The sequence below is a fragment of the Anolis carolinensis genome, chromosome 2 (genome assembly GCF_035594765.1).
Source record: "Anolis carolinensis isolate JA03-04 chromosome 2, rAnoCar3.1.pri, whole genome shotgun sequence".
NCBI lineage: Eukaryota > Metazoa > Chordata > Lepidosauria > Squamata > Dactyloidae > Anolis > Anolis carolinensis.
Window position 1 is genome coordinate 35,317,474 of NC_085842.1, and position 12,311 is coordinate 35,329,784.

Sequence of the window (12,311 nt, forward strand, 5' to 3'; positions counted from 1 at the left end):
CAAAATTAAAACCACAAAATAGAAAATAATACAATAGAACAATAAAAGACAAAATTATAAAAGCAAAACCCCCAATTAAGGCAATTAGATACCGTGTTTCCTCGAAAATAAGACAGTGTCTTATATTATTTTTTGCTACCAAAGATGCTCTAGGTCTTACTTTCAGGGGATGTCTTATTTCTCCATGAAAAAGAATTCATATTTATTTTTGAACCAAAAAAAAAAAAGAACATTTATTATATACTGTACAGTAGTTGTCATTACAAACCAGCATAACCAGACAAACTGAATCCTATCAAGAATTTCTTGTTACTACCATTATTTCCATGTACAACAATCTATAGTACGTACATATACCAATCCTGCATGCTCTGGTGTTCTGTTTGGCGGGCATGCTTCCAAACACAAACTTTGCTAGGTCTTACTTTTGGGGGAGGCCTTATATTTAGCAATTCAGCAAAACCTCTACTAGGTCTTATTTTCTGGGGATGTCTTATTTTAGGGGAAACAGGGTAGATAAAATGAGAGGGTGGTCTGGAACAAATTGAAAAGGTATAATTGTAAGCACTAGTGTTCCATGAGTATCAAGTTCACCCAATATTAAATGTGCATGAGTGGACAGAGTGGGCTGTCTTTCTTAAACATTTATTGAATGTATATGTCATGTATTGCCCTGTACCTGTGGAAGTAGAACCCATGGTTTCAGCTACTCACATGACAAGATATGCCCTTTTTAAGAAATATCTAGATCCTACACGTTTTTTATGGTATACTTCTACTGGAAGGTACTATATAGTATGGTACCACTGGAAGCAGGGCCAGCTCTGGGTAATTTTCAAGTGTAAGCAAACAGTATTTTGGCGTCCCTCCCCCAAACCAATCACTGAAAAATAAAAGGTAGAAGGTAACGGTGAATAGTATAGATTAAAGAGTTACCTTACAAACTCTGACTGAAGCTTCTCCTCCCATAACATATATAGTATGTGATGAGATAGATATATAGCATCACATATATTTTTTGACAAGATGCAAAGTAAATGTATGTATCTATCTACTGTTGCACCTCAGAATAGTTCACCTTGCTGTTGACACCAAGTCACACACAACAATAGTCTTTTGTAATTTTATTAAGCTAAAGCAGAATATATATAATCAAAGCAGGCAGAAATAAAGATCCCAAAGTAGTTGCAAAAAAGAGTCAGTAAATTCAAAACTCTTCAGTCAAAAAGCATGAGTCCATTTCCAAAGAAACATTAGTCCACTGGTTGCAGGGATTCAAGAACAGGAGAATTTCCAAGGCATGAAAACACATCCACTCTGTTGAAGCGAGAATTTGCTTTGACAAAGAATTGTCTCTAAACACACACTTTTAAAAGCAACCCAAAAATGCATTTCTCTTCCCTTCAGAGGCCTCCCATTTTCCAGCTAATCTCAGGCTGCGCCTAGGCATTCCTTTCCATTGCAAACGATCTGCTCTAGATAGCAATGGCGCTCCTTGATTGTCAAGGTCAACTAATTCATTATTTTGCACCTGAATAGGAGCCTGAGACAAATCCAGCTCATTATTTCCCATGGGAATGTCTCCCTGGTTGTTATCTATGACAAGCTGGTTCAGGAGTTCATCCACAGGCTGCGCTTCTTGCCCTTCTGAACCAGCCTGTATAACTCCATGATTTCTCAGCCCCATGACTTCATCCTGGAATTCATCTTGCATCCCATCCTCTGGCTCATGCATCTGAAACCCAAAATTCCCTTCCTCACCTTCACTCTGGTTCTGCTCCTGAGTCACAACATCTACCTTGTTGCCCTAAGCAGGACACACGCCCCTTGAGCAAAGATAAGTGGAGCAGAACACCTAGAAGCCAAGGTGTTGCATGCAGCCCAAGTGCCCAGCAATGAGATGCAAGGAAGGGGCCAGTAATGAGGTGAGGAAACAGAGGTTGGAGGTAGGTGGGCATGAGCAAGGAAAGGGGGAGGGCTCCTTTGCAAACGGGTGGAGCTGTGGGTGTGGGCTTACCTCTGCCCTACAGCGAAGATGCAGCGGCAAAAAAAGTAGCAAAGAAAGCATGCAGCATTTTCCTCCTCTTCCCCCTCCTCCTCTTATCATTTCTTCCTCTCTTTTCTAAGCCAGACAGATGCGCCATTGCAATGAGTACTCACTTCTTATATACAGGCCCAGTCCCCTTCCTCACTTTTCAGGGCATTTTTCAGGGCTTGGGGAGGGGGGCAGAGTTTGGGAGCAAAAAAAGAGGGTTAAAAATGGGTGCTGGTGGAAACTGGGATGGGGTTGGGGAGGGGAAGGGAGAGAGAAAAAGGAGAGGAAAGAAAGAGCGAGCAACACGTGTTTTTATTTTTAAATATTGCATTGTTCTTTCATTGTTGTTGAGGTTTTTTGCACTACAAATAAGATATGCAGTGTACATAGAAATTTCAAATGATAATTCGGCCCCTCAGCAGTCTGAAGGATTGTGGACCGGCCCACTGCTTAAAACGTCTGAGGACCCCTGGTATAAAATAACAACAACAATTTTATTTCTTATGCACCTCGTGGCTCAAGGAAGGTCACAGCACATTCAAAACACACAAACATTTCAAAAATTCTATAAATAAATATATTAAAATGTAGTTCTATAAAAGATACATATTAAATATACAGGACAGTGGTTAAAACACAGGACACGAGTTTAAAATACATGATTAAAGCTGCCAGGGTAGGCCTGCTGGAAGAGATAGGTGTTTAGATGGCTTGGAGGACCTAGCGAATTCCTAAATGTGATTCTTCTCCAGCAATTTTCTAGGTCTTTCTAATCAACTTTGTAACTCTCAGTGGAAGTTGTTTATTTCAATAGGGTTTGCTATTATCTGTAGTAAGTTTGTTAATCTATTCCCCATAGATATAGGGTCATACTCTAATTGATATACAAAAAGTCATTCTACAAATCTTGGGGGACACCAGTATCTACTAATACCATCTTTTGTACATGGAAAGTGTCCGTTTGGCTACATAAGTGCCTTTACTTGCAATCATGTTAATGCTGCTGCTCAGTCGTTTAGTTGTCTCCGACTCTTCGTGACCTCATGGACCAGTCCACGCCAGAGCTCCCTGTCGGCCGTCACCGCCCCCAGTTCCTTCAAGGTCAAGCCAATCATGTTAATACACCTTGTATATTGGGAGGTGCATCACACATCCATCCATCCAGCAGTTGCTGAATGGCACCCCCGCCCCATCCTTGTGACCATTGACTTGCAAGGACTGATGAATATTGGAGGCTAACAATATCTAAAGGTCACATGATTTTTACCATTGGCATATACATGTAGTGGGATGCTCCAGGGAAGCCAAGTTCTTCTAAATTTGAAAACCATGGGTTCTGTTTTTAAGTTCACAAAACCGATTGGCTGGTAATGATCCTGCTACTTTATCTCATGCATATCCAAAGTATTATGGAGTTTTAAGAAGTTTCCTACAACCTATTTCCTCTATTCCAAAGTAAGGGCTGAATTCATTTTTTGTCCTGACAAGAGTAGATCAACTGAATGAAAATCCCCTTAGTCCCACTATTAAGTTTGCACCAACTGCTGATGAAGGTGTTCTCCTAATAATTGTTTAATGATTGTGGCATTGCATTTCATAAAATGTTAGTATGTTACATCATGATATACAACGTTAGTCTATTAAGAGGACAGTTGGTCATCTCTCCTCTTTGTGTAAGATTGAATATTGCTTCCTTCTACAAAACATTGCATCAAGTGCTTGGATCATCTGCAAGAATACTTGTAATTCAGCATTTTCCCAGCACTAAGGAAGGGGGTACAGGGCAGGCTTTTCAAAACATTTAAAAACTTAGTCTTTCATTAGGATTCCTAGTCCCTGAGCCCATCTTACCAATTAAAATAATGCGTAGGGGCATCAGATACAAGGGCCCACTACTCAAGGTTATCTTTAAACTGGACTGGCTTCAAAAAGCCCAGGGTGAAATGGAGGACTGCCATTTTATAAGTGGGACCACATGGGATTGTGGTGACGACAACAACTGCAGTGAAGGTATCAGCAATAGTACTATGCAGCAGCAAGCACCAGTGTTAGGTAGCTGGGTCTAGTTCCCATTTATATTCTCTACAGTACATCTAGCACAATAGATCTTACGTAGGAGGCTATTTCTTGATTTAACGCATTGGCTTGCTGTCTGATATGCGAACAGAGGATGGGCTGGAAATGTCACTTCCTTGGTCCTTTCTTTGCTGGCTGCTACTTCCCGATGGATGTGGTGCAATATCAGCTAAATAGTATAATTTCTCCAGTGGTGTCGGACATAGACATCCTGATATAATACAGCATGGCTCTTTAAGATCCACTGTTGTAATGTGGTGAGATGTGTTCCACACTGGGCATGTGTATTCAGCAGCAGAGTAGCAAAGCACAAGGGCAGATGTCTTCACTGTGTCTGGTTGTCAAGCAGTACTTCTTGTAAGTCAGAGCACGATCCAGAGTAACTCCCAGGTTACACTTTTGGTGTGTTGCAATGCTCCACTGGGATTCCTTCCCAGGTAATCCTCAGAGCTCAAGATGCTTGTCTATTCTTAAGATGAAAAGCACACTTCTGTATTTTAGGTGATTAGGAATCAGCTAGTTTTTTCTGTAATAGGCAGTAAGCACATAAAGCTCCAGAGAGTTTCTGTTCAAGCATTTCAAAGCTCCCTGCTTGAATGGTGATGGCACGATCATCAGCATAGATGAAACTCTCTGTCCCTTCTGGCAGTGGCTGATCATTTGTGTAAATGTTAAACATTGATAGAGCAAGCACGCTCCCCCGAGGCAGGCTGTTCTTTTGTTTTTACCATCTGCTTCTCTGACCCTCCAAAGGAGTGTATAGGAGATACTCCACTTCCTGGAGTAGAGGAGATTCCATGCACACTTTCCAATTCGTATAGCAAGCTATGTAAAGCAAGCAATGTCCCTCTTGTCTATAATCAGTTCAGGGATTCTTATCCTACTCCTCCTCTTGTTCTTCCCCTAATTCCCCTTCATCTTCCTTGTCCTCTCTTCCCACTAGTCTCTTCCTTCCTCCTCTTCTTTCCTTCTGTTTCTTCTTCATCATTTTCCTCTCCCTCTTTCCTCTTCCTTTCTTCCCATCTTCTTCTTTTCGTCCTCTTTCTTTATCTTCTTTCTTCCTCCCTCTCTTCCGCCTCTTCTTCTTCCCTTCCTTCGTCTTCCTCTCCTTCCCCTCCTCTTCCTTTTGCTCTCTTCCCCACCTTCTTTTTCCCTCTCCTCCTCCTCCTCCTTTATATTTTTCCTCTCCCTTCCTCTCCCCTCCTCCTATTCATTAATGTCTCACCTCTCTCCCAAAAAATGGGATTCAAGTTTAATAATTTAATATACTTTCTATATATTCCACTCTATCTCCCCGAGGGGACTCAGGGCGGATTACAGAACACACATATGGCAAGCATTCAATGCTGTTGTATAATTAACAAGGACAGACAATACACAACAGAGGTAAAGGCATTTCCCATCTTATTTCCAGCATCTTGGAGGCTGTGCTTGACTCTGGCCACGGGGGAAGGGAGGTGCTGTTGCTCTATCTTCCATGCCGAGGAGCTATGTCGTTCTTAGACGTCCTCCTGATTGATGTCTTTGAGTGCGCCTTTATGACTTCCCTGCTAAAAACAGTACCTATTTATCTACTCGCATTTCTGCTTTCAATCTGCTAGGCAGGCAGGGAGCTCAGGCTGACGGTGGGTGCTCACCTGGACCAGAGCTCGAACTACCGACCTTTCGGTCAGCAGGATTTTCTGCAGCTAGCAATTTAGCCCGCTGTGCTAGCCCCGCCCCCAACTTATTTATTTATTTATTTATTTATTTATTTATTTGCTGCATTGATATACCAGTTTTCTTACCCCTGGGGGGGATCTCAAAGCGGTTTCAAACATAACAATTGAAAAATTCAATGCCAAACATGCAACCAAATCAAAACCAAATCAGAATATCTAAACAATAATATATAGCTATGAATTAAAACCATTAAGACCATTAAAACATGAAGCATAAAGAACATTTAAACATTAAGACACAGAATTAAAACATCCTAGTATCAAAAGCAATCAAAGGTGTCCTGTCCTTTGCTTCTCAGGTTCTAAAGACCAGTAATGAATAGTTCTTGATATCCTCATCGTATCTTTTATTCATCTATCCTTTTAAAAGCCCCCTGCATAAACAAGTACTGACCATTGCCATCAGTTACAGTAGTAAATGCTCTAATTAAGCATTGTAGGAAGCAACACTTTTCTTTCCTGTCTACAATGCACAGCCAATCAGTTTCAGTAGATTAGTGGCAGTGGAGGGGGATGTAGCTATAGCCTATAAAAAGCTTGTCAATCTCTGCTAGGTATTTTTCCAGGCTTGGAAAGTTATTTTTATATGAATGAATGTAATGACGACGACCACAACAACAACCCATGTTTTATTGATATGTTTTATTGTTATGCTTTATTGATTTGTTTTACTTCAATGTGTTTTTACAATTGCTTTTATTATTTTGGCTTGGCCCCATGTAAGCCGCCCCGAGTCCCTTCGGGGAGATGGAGGTGTGGTATAAAAATAAAGTTGTTATTATTATTATTATTAACAACAACAACAACAACAACACTTTATTTATATACTGCCCTTCTCCTCGAGGGGACTCAGGGTGAATTACAGCATACAAACAGACATAGGCGAACATTCAATGCCTTGTTACAAATGAAAATTCAGTGAAACAGAAACACAGACACAGGCAAAGGCTTTTCCTTTCATTTACGGCTCTCTGGCTCTCTGGCTCTTCTCCATTTTCAAGCTGAGCAGCCTGTGTTGTTCGTAGACACCTCCTGGTCATGTGGCCGGCATGATTGCTTAGAGTGCTTTTTAATAATATATACTTTATTTATATTCTGCTCTATCTCCATGGGGGGACTCAGCGCGGATTACAGAAACATACATGGCAAACATTCACTACCGTAACACAATTAACAGCAAAGACAGACAGTACATAGACAGAGGCAAGGCTTCCCACTTTTTTCATCCCCCAGCATCTGAAGGTTGTGCTCAACTCAGCCATGGGGAGGTGCTGTTGTTCCATTTTCCACACCAAGTAGTCTGTTGTTCATGGACGCCTTCCTGATCGAATTGCCAAAATGCTTTTATCTCCTCGCCGAAATGGTACCAATTTATCTATTTACATTGCTGTTTTCGAACGGCTAGATAAACAAAAGCTAATGTTGATGGCAAGAGCTTACTAAAACCCATGACTGAAACTGCCGACCTTCCTGCTGACAAGATTTTTGCCTTTTCCCATCAAAGCGGTACCTATTAATCTACTCACATTTATATGTTTTCGAACTGCTAAGTTAGCAGGTGTTAGGGCTAACAGCAGGAGCTCGCCCCATCCTGCGGATTCGAACTGCCTACCTTCAGGTCAGCAGTTCAGCAGCACAATGGTTTAACCCATTGCAACACATTCCCTCCTTAAAGTGTAATCTCCCACTGGATGTCTTCAGTTTGACACTATATTCTTTCTTATTTGGTGTAGCTTATTGGGCTGCATTGTCTTCTGTTCAAGACCCTTCATAAATTCATAATTAAGGTTCTCCATTCTCTTTACAGTTTCCAATTCTACAATACAACCAGAAAAAGAAGGCTAATTAACTAATTGTGCACACTATGCTCCAAACCCAGGATGATTTTCCTGAAAGTGGATTACGTAATGCTTATTAACAATGATCCCTTCTTTCTGCTGATATCACTTTCTTGATTAATTGCTTTGCTTAGCTGCTTAGTCTTTGTTGCTACAATATGAGTAAACATATATTTATAAAACATCCGACTTAAACAATTTATTCTTCATTAGGAATTGAAAAAGATTGCAAGCATACGACAACTGGCTTGTTTATGTCAATAAGGTGAGCAGGGCCGTAGCCAGAAAAATTTTTTGGGAGGGGTTTTGAAAATTTCAGGGGGGGTTGAACCCCTAGCACATACCCCTCCCCGCTACAAACCTGTCAATATCTGCTTGAGATAGTGCCTGGAGGGACTCTTAATGTTTTGCATCTCATAGACTTAGCATGGGGATTTGGTTAACCAGTTAAAATTCATGAGTAAACGAGATTTTTTTTATAAAATTTCGGGGGGGGGGGTTTGAACCCCTACCCCTCCCCCCCCCCCCCCCCGCTACAGGCCTGAAGGTGAGCACAATTGCCAAGGTTCAGAATTGTTACATATAATAATAGCTCGGAGTAGTCAAATTCTTTCTTCTCATGTCCAGTAGAAATTACGATTTCTTGTTTCAAGCTTCACCTCTGCATTTTGCAATCACTATTATTTTGGGTACATCACAAGACAACTGACAAGTGGGCAGGAAAAGATTGTTTAGAAACTTAATTATACTTTTAAATCCACCAGCAAAATTATTTCAATATCCAGAAATGCTGGACCACTCTAAAAACTATCATGTCAGACTACACAGAGAAGCCACTGAAATCCACAAACATGTGGATGATTTCAACAGAAAGGAGGAAACCATGAAAATGAACAAAATCTGGCTACCAGTATTTAAAAACTGTAAAATTAGGACAGCAAATAAAGTACAACAGTCTGAAAACAGAAGAATTCCAGATAAGAAACAATCAGGGCCAGCTAACACTTCCCAACAAAGGATTCCCTCAGGCAGGAAGCAGCCTTGAAGCTGCAAGGCTGTTCAGCTCTAATCAAGGTGATTAATTGCGACATTCATACTGTACTCCAGCAGACAGAGTTTCTTTAACTCACCCTGGACCTTCCACAGATATATAAACCTCACCAGCCTAGTTTTCAATATATCTCACAACCTCTGAGGATGCCTGCCATAGATGTGGGCAATACGTCAGGAAAGAATGCTTCTGGAACATGGCCATACAGCCCGGAAAACTCACAGCAACCCAAAATTCCTGCTGTCATTAAGAGAAACTTGGTGGAAAAATAACATTTAGTCATTTACGGGTCCATTCTTAACTCTAGTGAAAGAGCGGCAAAAAAAATCTAGCACAGAGATGAAGAAGAGATGCTGCACCTGTTTGAGAAGAGCTGTCAAGCAATGACTAAAAGGTACAGAGTGTCTGCAAGAAGAATTAGTAGCTTCATTAATAAATTTTTGTATGTGAAAGAGGAAGTACTTTTTGAAAGTGAGATTGAATCTCGCAAGACATTTTGTTCTTTCAGACTGACAGGAAAGGTTAAAGTATTCTACCATCTGTAGCCCTGGATTTGCAGAGACTGAAAGTGTATTTACACTGTAGAATTAATGCAGTATAATATCATTTAACTGTCATGGTTCAATGCTTTAGAACAATGGGAATTGCAGTTCAGCGAGACGCTGGCACTCTTTGACAGAGAAGGCTAAAGGCCTTGTAAAATAATTCCCACGATTCTTTAGTATTGAACTGTAGCAATTAAAGTGGTGTCAAACTGCAATAATTCTGCAATACAGATATACCCTGAAGCACACTATTTTACTCAGTTCTGGGCTTCTACTAGTCAGTTCCATCTATTTAAGGCTGGATCTACACTGCCATATACAGTGTTCCCTCACTACTTCGTGGTTCACTTTTCGTGGATTCGCTGTTTTGCGGTTTTTCAATAAACTCTAAAAGACTATTATAAATAATAAAAATTACAATTTACAGTCAAAGGAAGCGAGGAAGGAGGAGCCAAAGGGAGCCCAAGTGGCAATGGGAGCCCAAGCAGCAACGGGAGTAGCCCAAGTGGCAACGGGAGGAGAAGGAGGCAATTTATCAACACACGATTGGTTGATAAAGACCTAAAATAGTGTATAACTACTAAAATAATGTATAAATATTAAAGTGTCCCTACTTTGCGGATTTTCACTTATTGCGGGTGGTCCTGGAACCTAACCCCCACGAGGGAACACTGTAATCCAATATCTGATCCCAGATTATCTGAACTGGATTATATGAGTCTACATTGCTAACCAGTGATGCAGCAGGTTAAACCGCTGAGCTGCTGAATTTGTTGACCAAAAGGTCAACAAATTTGAATCCTGGGAGCCGGATGAGCTCCCGCTGTTAGCACCAGCTTCTGCCAACCTAGGAGTTCTAAAACATGCAAATGTGAGTAGATCAATAGGGAGTGCTCCGGTGGGAAGGTAACGGTACTTCATGCAGTCATGCCGGCATCCGATCTTCTAGGTGTCTACAGACAACGCCAGCTCTTTGACTTAGAAATGGAGATGAGCACCAACCGCCAGAGTCGGACACAACTGGACTTAATGTCAGGGGAAAACATTTACCTTTATCCTTACACTGCTATATAATCTAGTTCAAAGCAGATAATCTGGATTTTATATGGCAGTGTAGAAGGAGCCTAAGGCATGGGGTTTCAAATTCATTTTCATCAAAAGCCATATCAGCCTTATGATTTTCTTCAAAGAGTAATTGAATCAATGGATAGATAATCCATGGATACAGAGGGCTAACTATATTTTTCTTACATAGTGGTTGGTGCTCTTGATTTTTTTTGGGGGTCCCCAGATGTTATTGAACAACAAGTCCCATCACTTTTAATTATCCACCACGAGGACTGTGGATAGTGGGAATTGCAGCCTTGGACTCTGTGGTTGGAGAAAGGTTAAAGGACATTTTAAAGTCAGGCATCATATCCACAAGCCTTGCATCTCAATTCAAACCCCACTCTCCTGACAAAACAGAACTGTTATGTGATTCTGCAAGAACTGCGGGTTTGGAGCCTGGCGTGCCAAGCTTCCCAGAAGAGTAGATGAGACACAGATGGGTTAAAAGCAAAATCAGTGGCTTTGTTCTCAATGGCAATAGAGGATGTCAGCAAAGTCTGCATTCTCAAAGAACTGACATACCGTGGTGTAAACCATAGACAGGACTTAAAACCATAGATCTAATGCATTAGGTTAAAGTAAAGGTTTTCCCCTGACATTAGATCTAGTCATGTCCGGCTCTGGAGGTTGGTGCTCATCTCCATTTCTAAGCCAAAGAGTTTATTTATTTATTTATTTATTTACAGTATTTATATTCCGCCCTTCTCACCCCAAAGGGGACTCAGGGCGGATTACAATGAACACATATATGGCAAACATTCAATGCCAACAGACAAACAACATACATTAGACAGACTCAGAGGCATTTTTAACATTTTTCCAGCTTCACGATTCCGGCCACAGGGGGAGCTGTTGCTTCACCGTCCAGTAGTGGCTGTACTTCCTCATTCCTTTCCTCGTGTTTTGCTGGCAGTTTTATGGGGTTGTAAATTAGCCTCCCGCATAAAGCGTCCCTAAATTTCCCTAATTGACAGATGCAACTGTCTTTCGGGGCTGCATAGGTCAACAACAAGCCAGAGCTATTAATGGTCGGAGGCTTAACCCGACCCGGGCTTCGAACTCATGACCTCTCGGTCAGTAGTGATTTATAGCAGCTGGTTACTAGCCAGCTGCGCCACAGCCCGGCCCCGGCGTTGGCATTGTCCATAGAGTTGCCGTTGTCCATAGACACCTCCAAGGTCATGTGGCCGGCAGTACCTATTGATCTACTCAGATTTTCACGTTTCTGAACTGCTAGTTTGGCAGAAGCATTAATAATAATAATAATAATAATAATAATAATAATAATAATAATAATGCATGAATAATAATACACACAGTCCTAAACACTTGGGAAGTGTTCGACTTGTGATTCTGTGATAAGAAATCCAGCATATATATCTCATTTGCTGTGTCATACTATGTCTTTGTGTCAATAATAATAATGCATTAACAGCCACTAAAAATTAGGAGACCGACACAGCAGACTCAGAAAAATCCACAATGAAATGGTATCAAATGTTTGAGGTCCTCTTAGTCCCATCCTTATTAGCAGGCACTGTGCTCTGTGTCAAGGAGCTGTTGGGAATAAGAGAAGCTATTTGAGCAGCCTTAGATAATGAGACTGGAAAGAACCTGGGAGAGAGTTTAGTCTACATCTCTGTGAAGCACTGGCATGAATCATTAAAAAGTATGCCACACCATCTGGTTTCTTCTAATCAGGTGTCCTGCTGCATTACATCCAGTTTAGTTTCTTCCAGGTCACTGGGAGTGATATTGAACCTACTGAGCACAAATAGGTCAATAAAACAGATGGAGCTGTTTGCAAAGGCCTGTACTTTCCACTCCTGTGCATATCAGAGCACCCATAATCTCTGGACAATATCATTTTTGCTGACATGAAAGTGGTTAGATCCACATTGCAAGAAGGATTAGGAACATTACTTGTTTGGATTA